Source organism: Uranotaenia lowii, chromosome 1 (assembly GCF_029784155.1).
Source record: "Uranotaenia lowii strain MFRU-FL chromosome 1, ASM2978415v1, whole genome shotgun sequence".
Taxonomy (NCBI): domain Eukaryota; kingdom Metazoa; phylum Arthropoda; class Insecta; order Diptera; family Culicidae; genus Uranotaenia; species Uranotaenia lowii.
This window is the reverse complement of record NC_073691.1, coordinates 105475010-105486868: the sequence shown is the minus strand read 5'-3', so window position 1 is coordinate 105486868 and position 11859 is coordinate 105475010. Positions and strand designations below refer to the sequence as shown.

Sequence of the window (11859 nt, the reverse complement as noted above, 5' to 3'; positions counted from 1 at the left end):
GTAAGTTTGAAATGAAGTTTATCTTGAGTGATCGTTAAACATATTTGAAAAGTTTAATTTGTTTTTTGTTTACTTTTCAGCACGTTGAGCGGGAAAAAAACCCAAGGTCAAAGGACCGTATGCGGCCAAACAAACCGGAACCGGTGGAACCGGGTGTTGATGTGCTGCTGATGACCATAATGTATGTACCAAACAAATTAGCCGAACAATAAAATAAATTTTTAACATCAATTGTTTTGAATTTTTCGCATCAAACGTGACATATCCTGTTTTTATAAGACCCTCTTATGAAAAGCAACAACCTCTCATTGAAGTAGGTGTTCATCTGAAGAATTCATTCGCGTCATAAGATAATCTTATGAATTTCATTGGTTTTTCTTATGGCGCCACTTCATAAGAGAATCTTATGGCATGTATAATAGGGGAAAAGTTCATATAACGCCCCATGTGGCTAATACGCGCCACTCTTGATTTGAAGAATCTAAAACATTTTAAGCCTGCAAAATATTACCAATTTGTTTTAAATGCTGAGATTGGTCATGGCAAGTATGAATTTTTCCTTAAAATGCCCCTATGTCGTGATAATTTCACAATTTAGGTTTTTCTTATTTCGATCTAAATTTTAAAACACTTTCAATAAGGTGTCACCAAGCAGAGAAAAACGAATAAGGCAATATTTTCTGACACATCGATAGAGCAAAATCTAAACTTTGATTTTATGCTAAAAAATTATACTGAACTCGCTAAGGTATGCTTTTTATGGGTATGTTCTATCACGGCTCATGCGCTTGTTATAACGCGCCAATCGTAGTAGGCTGAAAATAGCATTAATTTTTCAAAAAGGCCAATTTTCATTAATAATGAACAAAAAATCTAAAACCATATATTGAGCGTTAATTCAGCCCAAAAAATCTACTTTTTTTTTAAATTTTGATTAGTCCATTTTGATTTTCTTTTCAGTCAAAGTGTCTGTAAGTATTGGTGTGTTTCCGGTCTTCGGCTGCTTTCGGGTATGTTCGGCTGCTAGGCGCGTATTGAATACACAGCGGCGCGTATTTGCAACACAGTTTTGTTCTGTGGCTTTTAATATGCTTTTTAAAAATCAAGTTTTTGAAGCAACTATAGCAATTTGAGTAATAAAAAATCATAGGCATTTGTAGAAAACACTTTTCTTCAACGATTACACCCATTTTTACCACAATTTGTACGTGGAATACATAGGAAATCAGCGATTCGCTTAGGTGGCGCATAATAGGGCATGTTCCCCTAGTATTTTTCTGAGTGTATGATATTTTATTACTCAAACTGCTATAGTTGCTTCAAAAACTTGATGTTAAAAACCATATTCAAAGCCACAGAACAAAACTATGTTGCAAATACGCGCCGCTGTGTATTCAATATGCGCCTAGCAGCCGAACACACCCGAAAGCAGCCGAAGACCAAAAACACACCAATACTTACAGAAACTTTGACTGAAAAGAAAATCAAAATGGACTAATCAAAATTTTGGAAAAAATTAAAATTAGATTTTTTGGGCTGAATTAACGCTCAAAATATGGTTTTAGACTTTTTGTTCATTTTCAATGAAAATTAGCCTTTTTGAAAAAATAATGCTATTTTCAGCCTACTACGATTGGCGCGTTATAACGAGCGCATGGACCGTGATAGAACATACCCATAAAAAGCATCCCGAGCAGACTTTGATGCCTGAATCGATAGCAAACAGTAACCAAAATGAGCTATCAATGCCAAATTGATAGCATAATTTAGTATCGTATTTTTTCCGATGACAAAATTAGGTTTCATTGAAGCATCAATATGTCGAAAGATGATATCTAACCAACACCTAAATAAGGCATTGAGACCAAAACGAAAGCACTTTTTGGTTTTGATTTTTCCAAGATAACAAAACGAGGCATCATTTAGCTTTTATTTATTATGATAGAGCAGAAAAGTAATGTCAAAATGATAGCATGATTTGGTATTGAATTTTCTGTGATGAAAAATCAGATTGCATTAGGTGTTGAAAATTAAATCGAACTGATCGTTTGTTACCGGTATAGTGCGCACATTTTTGTATGTTCATTTTTCAATCATTGCAAAAACAGACATCATAAGGTATGCATAATCATGATTAGCGCGCGCTTTATTTGTGCTGATTTTTCAGTTATAGCTTAAATAGGCATCATTAAGGTATCATTATGTTCTACACAAAATTAGTTGTGATACGATACATTTTTATACAGAACACGACATTCGATTCTGGCAATGCGTCGGAACATTTTGGTGTTGCCAGAATCGAACTCAGCCAAAATCATTTGCCACTTTTAGTATTTTGTTTGTAGTTTTTTAAAATTTTATCGAATTTCTATCATTTTTGAGTAAATTTTTCATATTTTTTCAAATATTTTATAACAAAAAAAAAGGACGAATAAAAAATATAAACGGTGTATATCTTAGTTATATTCATTCTAAAAAACCAGAAAATACTGTTGGAGTCCTTACTTATTTTCAATATCGTAACATATAATTGATAAGACTGAGATATTTTTTTATATTTTCATAATAAAAATTCGCTTAAAACATGACGATTTTTGTTCTAAAATTTTATTTTCATTAAAAATGTTATTTGATTAAAACAAATGTTTTAAAATTGTCTACTTATTTTTCTGTTTGAATACTTAAGCTTAAGCCACCGTTGTATGTGTTATTCTGAGGTATAATCATTCTTAAGGGTTTTATTTAACATTTTGTTATTATCTTTTAATAAGATTAGAAATAAATTTTGCCTTCGTAAAGTTTTAAATATTATGGACAATTTTAGACACCGGTAAAACATTGAAATTCTATTCACTCCTATCTTCATTTAATTAAAATGTGAAATTTTTAAAACGTTCGTATTTTTCGAGATCTGCAACGAAATTTTATACGATTCGTTACTGTGAGGACTGTTCTCCTCAGATATTCCACAAACGTTAATTCAATAATTTTGAAAGACAGATTTTGTCATTTCCATTTTTTCACCTTTATTTTGGATCAGATTGGATTGGGAGATGTAAGAATAATCAAAGAAACTCTCAGTCAGTTCAGCGTCGTTCATTTATGAACAAGCTTTTTTTTAAATTAAAACTGCATACCCTTTTTCATAAATAGGACTAACTCGTTAGAATAAACAACATAAAAAAATTGCAATTTTCAAACAAATTCAGTCATTTTTTCTGTAGTAATCTTTATGGTTTTGTTTATTTAGTGCACGAGGATTTCTTTGATTGATTGAGATTAAAAATATTATAAAAATTAAAATGTTTGAAAAAAAGTAATTTCTTAAAATTTTTTTTTTTAAATATCATTTATTTAGATTTTTCCTTTTTTGGAACATGTTTTTTTTTCTAATACTTCTTTTAATCTTCGAAATATATCAATTATATCCACGCGTTCCTGAAATAACTTTATTTTATTTAATGTTGTTTTAGAAAAACTATTAATTAAAGGGTTAATTTTGAAATGTTGATTGTTCATTGATGTTAAAAATACAAACGATGTTTAAAATAATCGCCTCTGCAGTGGCCTTGCGAAAGACAATATACAAGATTAATTTATAATTTTAACTACAAACAAAAACTGAATTTTGTTATTTAACTTTTCCTCAAACCGATCAAACATCAATGGGCTTATTCCCGAAATCACAGATCCAACTTTATACTGTACAAAATATAAACAAACTTTTGCTGTTGCAGTGGAGTGCGAGAAGAATGTGATGCATAAATCCGGGAAAATTCAGTGCAACAAGTGTTTAAATGCGCGATGAAAGTCCTCTCGGGTCCCGAGCAGACTTTTATGGCAAAATTATACCTTATTTTGCTATCATGCCTTGAAAGTAAAATGAGGTATCATTTTGCCCGAATAAAGGTGGTACAATGCCAAAATTTGGGTCTCACTTTTCAGACATGGATACCTCAATCATGTCAAGTGTAGGTCTCACTGAAACCTTAATGATACCTTGTCTGGCCAACGTTTCCGAACGAGTTTTGAGGGCATAATGATGCCACTTTAAGGCATAATTTACTGCCAAAATTTGGCATCGTCGTGCTTTCAACATTTCATTGTTAAAGCATAGCTAAACGAGGTATCCAAATACATCCAGTGAAACCAAAACTTGGTAGAACTGTGCTATCCCTATAAAGAAAACTAGCGCCTTATTTTGACATTGTAGCATTATTATTCGGAACAATTATACCAAATTTCGCTAAAAAGGCATAATAGCAAAAGATCTGTAAACCTTCGAATGGCTTAGTTCTTAAAAGATACAATTCACAAGCATTTTAATTATAATCTAATCCAACCAGCTAAACACCTAAATTTATTCTAACTCTCAATCTTCGAATTAAGTTGCCGCTAACGCAGTGGTGCAATAAACACAATTTGTTTTACTCATATAAATATCTAGAATCGTTGCATGCATAAGGACGTTTAAAATGAGCCAAAAAAAACATCAAATAATATTCTCAAGATTGGATCCAATGCAATATTTTTTCTTCTGTATGAGATTTTCACGAAGGAATGCTTCTTGAAATGTTCATTAAGTTTATAATAGGTACAATATTATTGTTTTGAAAGTTACAGTTTTCAAAATATGAAAATTTCAAAATGCTGTTCATTTAAAAAAAATATATGTCGGTAATCATAATTTATCGCTCAATCTGAAAATACCACATTTTACTACCACAGCGGAGTTGTTACTGTTTTTGAAATAAAAAAAATCTATATAGTTTTTAGCTGTCATTTTACTAGTAAAATTACGTGATATAAGATGCAAATATTTGGGACAAATGCTGTAAATATCGGGATGAATAAGCCAGTGATGCTTAAAATCCCTTGAGAAAAAAAAAACAAATGCTGTAACGTAAAAATACAAAAATCAGCAGAGCTCGTCATAACGAAAAATATTAAAGCTACATGTAAATCATATTCTTTACAGTAGAGGTTGTTTTACATGAATTAGTGATTCAAAGGAGTCCATGGTTTGGTAGGAAAAATAAATCGGCTTCGTTACAGGAACAATTATACCACCGGAATTCCTCAGTGTGTGGGAATATAAGTTTCAACCATCGATTATCTAAAATTAAAAAGGTGATTACAATGTTAGGCAATATTTCATTTTATGTTTCTTATCACTATATTTGAATTTTATGTCAATATTGATAATTTTAGTATATTTTACTGCCGTTCCAAGCTAAATTGTTCCATATGAAAAACGTGCAAACGAAAAAAACGCGATTGAATTTTCAGCTATATTTTAAATATTTCTATTAAACTGAAAATCCATCGATAGTGTTTTCAGAGTAATCAGTTCGAAGATTATCATTTTACAATGTTTTTTTTTTTTGTCAAAAAAAAACATTTCCAACAGCAAATGGAAAATTAGAGTGAAAAATGCGTTGTGTGACACATTTGCGTAGAACAGAACGCATACCTACGCTAGTTATACGAGAAACTGTCACACGGCTACATTTTTTCTATCATTTAAAAAGGCTCGCATAGTTTCTATTTTTTCCAAATAATCAAGTTGAACCGTTATTTAAGAAATACGTTCCACTATAAACAAAAAAATGTATAATTGGGTATCTTGTAAGTAGTGCCTACCGAAAAATTTTGGAGAAATTTCCTCAACGTTAATCACTTAAGGCTCCTCGCTCTTCCCCCACCCACTATTTTAGTATTATTTTAGATTAATAACATTATATTAAACAGTAAATATTCATTTTTAGAGAATTTTCTGATAAAATTTGCATTTTCCATAGAATTCTCTCTAGTGTGACATTCTTGCGTAGAAGCACCAACATAGAGACAACCACCATGATGAAAATTTCGTTCCCTAATGGTAAAATCGGATTTTGACTTAAAAAAAGGAACTGTTATGAAACAAAGCTACCTAAAATGGAATTATTTCAAAATTGCGAGAATAGTTTTCCCAAAACTAGCTTACGATTGAAAAGCATTGGTTCTTGGCATAGTACAAATTTATTTCTAATCGATAAGGGGTGTAGTAATATCTTTTAATAAAACAATTTGTAATCAAAAAAGTGAAGAATATGAGTAGATATGTTATGCAAGTAATGTGCGAAAATCACATTCAATTAGTTCGTTGGTTGAAATTGGGGAATTCCAATAATTGGGAGATTCCAAAAAAATTTTATCTCAACCGGTCAGAAGTATCCCTTTGCACTCTAGGATCTATTTAAAGAGGAAATTAGCAAGCTAAGTTTTGAATTCAATTTATACTATTAAAAATAAACTTGATGAGCAAAAATTTCTGGTGAACGTCTGGTAACGTCTCCATACATACTCTGATTTGTTCTTAAACCAAATCATATAAATTTACAGCACCAGCGATATACTAAGTCGTAAAATGTTATGTATGTCCAGAAATAGTAAGATGCTTAGATGCAAATTGATTCAGTAAAATAATGATCACCTACCTTCTAGACTAGATTGATACTAACGATCCAGTGTGTCGCACAGAGAGAGGTTCAATGCAGTTGCTTCCTACTGATCAGCGAAATGATTCACATTTGTTTTCCGATTTGCAGCTGTGTAATCCAGGTGGAGCTGATCCGAAATTCCCTTCCGTCTCGTATTTCTTCCCTGTAGCTTAAGTCCTACGGTAACGCTGGTTTGCTTGTTGCAACTTATGGCAGGAAGGAATCTTCGATTAGCATGGACTAGGCACGACAAAAGCTAGATTGCACTTACCTGTAACTAGTTGACCCCTTTCCAAGGTGAACGTTCCCACAGATGAAAAACGTCATCCGTTTCTTGCATATTTCTCCGTATCTATCCAGCATGGCTTGGCTCCTGGAAGGTCTACTTTTTCTTCGACTGGAAGTGCAGGAGTCGGAAAGCACCTGAAACCGACGGTTATCCTTGCAGAGTTGTTGCTTCCAATGCTGATGCTATTGCCATTGTTTTTATATCCTCTACAATCCGGAATTGACATATCTGGAGTGTCGGGATGCGCGATTCTGCTGCTTCAGTTTTTCTGGACTTTTCTGGACACCTTTTTATGCAACAGTGTCGGATAGGTAAAAATTTCGTCACAATAAAATGTAAACACGAAGACCCACTCAAGGTGTGTATATATTCAGGAGGTGTTACCGAATATCGAGTTCCCGATTCAGGAATTTTGGCTATGTAGGCCATGCAACTATGCGGAATTCATGAAGTTTGTTTACCAACAAACCACAGAAAAGTTGAGCAAAAAATAAACAAACTCATTGAGAGCCCCGCTCACTCCTCGCCTACTCACTGTGAAAGTCGGAGAACCTAGTGTATCAAAAAACCTTGGAGACACTGAAAACATCGCGAATTCAAAACAAACCAATTGAGGATCGGTAACTGACACTATATACCCACTACAAAACATTGTTATATAAATATCTCAAATAGCAGTTAAAAATTTTTGTATACATATAATTATAATAAACTTAATAATCTTTTTTCATTGATATTAAAGTTTTCATTAATTGTACATCAAGAAAGTATAATAATAATACACATCATATCAAAAGTGTAATTAGACCGGAACAAATTTCAAATCCTTCTTTTGTCACTTGGAGTTGGAAAACCGCGAGGAGGGGGACAATAAAAAATAATGCGAAAAACAAATAAATTGGAATAAATTGCACGGAAGCTTGAATGCAACAAAATGGCTTACTTTATCATTGCCCAAAACCCCATTGCCCAATCAAATCAAGAATACAAAAGTTGGAATTACTCCCACGTTCTTAAATTTGATTTTCTGGTCTTTTAATCTTTCAGATATTGGAATTTGTTTTCGAAATTTACATAAATTACTTCAAACTTTAATTTTTCTCTCTTCGGGTTTTTTTTTGGAAATTTCGAAGGGAGGGGGCGGGGGGGGGGGTGATATTTGTACCAGCCTTATAGATTATGCAAAAATCCATTTTGTCTAATGATTTTAAAATAGCATCGATAGTTGAAGAAATGCCATTTTGACCTATATTAAACATTAAATAAATAATTTCGTTATTCAAATTATTTTCAGTAGGCCTGTTCTGATTCAAGTTCAAACAATGTATGTTCTATTTTCAGGCTTCAGATTGGTTATCTCAGGGATTTTGATATTGAATTATTTTCTATAATTATTTTTTAATTTTTTAAATAATAATTTATTAATTGATTCATAATTTTTTTTTATAGATTGATTTCTGAACTTATTTTTGATTTATTCTGAATAAACACTGAATGGGTAATGTAAAATAATGATACCTGATTGATGTCTATCTTTGTAAAGACTGGCAAATCTACAAAAAATACTGTGCGTTTGTCGAACGAATTGGCTGTTTGTTTTCAGTTGGATTTGAATTTTAACACCTAAAACTTATGTTGAAAAAATATGCATTGTTATACTTATGATCTAATTCAAGAGGGTTTTAAGAAAAAAAAAAACAAAGAAAACTTGAAGTTGATGATATTTTTAACTAAACAGAACCCAACTCGTGCTAAGTGTTTTTACATATATGTTTTTATTTTTCCTATACTATAAAATAAAATTAAATTCTATAAAATTTAATTAAAGAGATTTTTACAATTAAATGTCTGATAACCAGTTAGTTTTTAGGTCAAAATGAAAATGAACAATATAAAATAATGATAACATAAAGATGCCTATTTATGGAATGACTAAAAAATCAACTCGATTTAACACCGTAATATTTTTGATTTTTCACCACAGAAAGTTTTTCTGCTCTTAATGATGCCTATTTTTGCAATGACTGAAAAATTAACACTAAAAAAGGTACGCACTTTGCCGTTAACGAACGAATATGCTGTTTGTTTACAATTCGATTTATTTCTAACACCAAATTAAATCTGATTTTTCATCACAGAGAATTGAATACCAAATCATGGTATCATTTTGATCTAACTTTTCTGATCTATCATGATAAATGAAACCTTAATGATGCCTTGTTTTGTTATCTTGGAAAAAACAAAACCAAATAGTGCTTTCATTTAGGTCTCAATGCCTTATTTAGGTATTGTTTTGGTATCACATTTCGACATATTGATGCTTTAATGAAACCTAATTTTGCTATCGGGGAATATTCGATATTAAATTATGGTATCATTTTGGCATTGATAGCTCATTTTGGTTATTGTTTGCTATCGATTCGGGCATCAAAGTCTGCTCGGGGTAGCTTTCCATCTGAACTCGCAGTGAGGTTACTTCTAAGACTCCTCAATGTACCAAAGAGAAGAGATTTGGTTCCGTAGACTCCTCGGATCAAAGTAGGTGGTATGTAATTCTAAATCTCCAAGGGTTTCGCAGCATCACCAAAAATTAAACAACTGCGCTGAGCAAGTTTTAAAGGTTTGTAAAAAATACTTTTATTTTACATTATTACAATTGCCTTCTACAATTTCCAAAAACTTACGTCAGGAGCTAGTAACGGTGACGTACAGGAATTTCCACCAGTAATGGACTGTAAATTCACGAAAGTGTAATTGAGCCGCACTCCAATATATTTTATAACAGGCGTCACGCACCCGATGCTCACATTGTCAGCTGGATTGGAGTTAACAAACAAAATAACCCTGTTGATAGTTTCACAATTAAAAGGTCAGTACCCATTTTTTAAATTTAATCTTATTCATTCAACTTTTGAAAATCACTGTGCACTTTACCGCCCCACTCATATCATTTCCATACTCCAATGAGCATTTGAGTTAATCACGGATTTTCAAACAACCTAGCAAATATGAAAATTTTTTATGTTTTAGGTTTTCTATTCATTCTGAAATGAACAACAATCATCGAATGTTGGAAGTACCAAAAAAACCTTTTCAGGCGGAACAGCAATACCAAATCAGAAGTTTGGTTTGAATGGAATCGAACCAAGCTGGGGGGAGTCGATACGATGTTTGGAAAGTTATCTGAAAAGGCCGATACAAAACATTCGATCGTTTAACTCTGGCGGTAGATCTCTAAATATGGCTGCGTTTGTTTCGCTGTATTTCATTAACAGAAGTTCAAAAGAAACAGGACTGAGCTGGATCCAGATGATGATATTTAATCTCCCAAGCTAAAGGAACTAGCTTTTCAATGCAGCAGCCAAAATGAGGAAATTGTCGCTTAGGTGGGCTTTACTTAAAAGCCAATTTTGTTTGAATGGCAGTAACTATTTTTGTGTATACATTTAGGCATTATGCGAAAGATAATTTAAATTGTAAATTGAAGATTTAGGTAGTAAGGGTATGAAAATAAGATTATTAGCAAATTAGTATCATTTAAATCATTCAAATAACGATAGTTCTAGATACGTCGTTATAATGTACAAACAAAGCAGAGTAATATTTTGAAAAAGGGAAGGAAAAAACAAAACAAATTTTGTGGGAGCTGAAAACTGTTGAATTTAAAACGCCGTTGTCTAAAAACAGTGAATTCGGCTGTTGTAGAATCGTTACTGAAATGTCGGTATTTTACCAAAATTGCTACTTAATCTCATTTAACGTAACACGATTGTGCTTTTTTTTTATATAAATTCAGGCGTTTAGCTCCACGGACTAGTCATGGGTCGGCCGTGGTTCAGTTTTTATATCGTTATAGTCGCCTTAGATTACGGTTATTTTAAGCCCGAAGAATAAACCTCTACACACTGCTGATGCGGCATCTGATTCAAAAAGTCGTGTAAGAATGAAATCTTAAATATTTTATCTTAAACCTTACACATCATGCAGATCATTCAATATGGATTTTAGTTTACCATTAAACATTTTTCTCAAACTGCATTTCAGATGGGTTGGTTTTACCTAAGCTTGGTTAAATGCAAGATTACTTTGAAACTAGGCATCAACAAATGTTAAATCTGAATCACTGAATATTGTTTTTTTTATAACGTGCCATTGTAATTGAGTTATTATATACGAATTTTTAAAGCTCTTGTTCATCACATTCATATAATTCGTTGGTGTTAATTTGAACTAGCCTGTTAAATATCTGAATATATGTATTTCAGTCTAGAAAATTAGTATTCGAGATTATGTGTAGTATTTTTATGTTCATCATAAATTCATAATAACGATAAAATTTTCTATAAATTTCAAATGAATGCTCTTTTATTGACTTATTATTAGTTTAAATGTGCTAGATTAACTAACGAGTCATTTAGGATACGAATATATCAAAATGGTCACATGTGTTGGAATGAATGTTTTCTGAAAATGCTGCACAACTTCGCTATAATATTCAAATTTCATATTGAAGTTAAAAAAAAGTGAACATTTAACACATATTTATTACAAAAAATACGCACTTAGGGAATATGTTCAGAAAAGAAAAAAAATCAATGAATACAATGTATATTCAATTGTTTTTATATATTCATGAGCAAAGTTGAAACTCATAGTTTGAATTAATAATCAAAACAAAAATTGAAAACTCAATAAATATAATCAAATTGAGGTTAAATTTAAAAAATTCAATTGAAAAAAGCATTGAAATTTTCTAGTGAAGCCATATTTAAGATGCAAACAAAAGTTTTTAGGCAGTTATCTAGTTTTGAATTGGTACAAATCTTCGAATTAGTCAAGTATATTCAAAACAAGTTTGCGCTACACTTTTCAACCGATAATTCTGAACAAATATTTGTAAAACTTTCAAAACAATTGAAGAAAATAAAAATTACATTGTGATGGGCTGATTTTCTCTCAGAAAAGCGTTCATAGAAGCCATATGGGACGTATACATTTAGGCGTTTTCATGCACACCACGCATGTTATGGCATTCATGAATATATCAGCTTCATTTATTATTGCAAAAATGAAGGCGATTTTGTGAAC

At 31.7% G+C, this 11859-nt stretch overlaps 1 long non-coding RNA gene across 1 annotated transcript; it reads left to right on the top strand.

The window, feature by feature from the left end:
• Positions 1 to 9277: 9277 nt before the first annotated feature.
• Positions 9278 to 10910, top strand: LOC129753724 (uncharacterized). The gene is made up of 3 exons (XR_008738953.1): positions 9278 to 9391; positions 9461 to 9640; positions 9802 to 10910. It is a non-coding gene; the product is annotated as an uncharacterized LOC129753724 (long non-coding RNA).
• Positions 10911 to 11859: the final 949 nt, after the last annotated feature.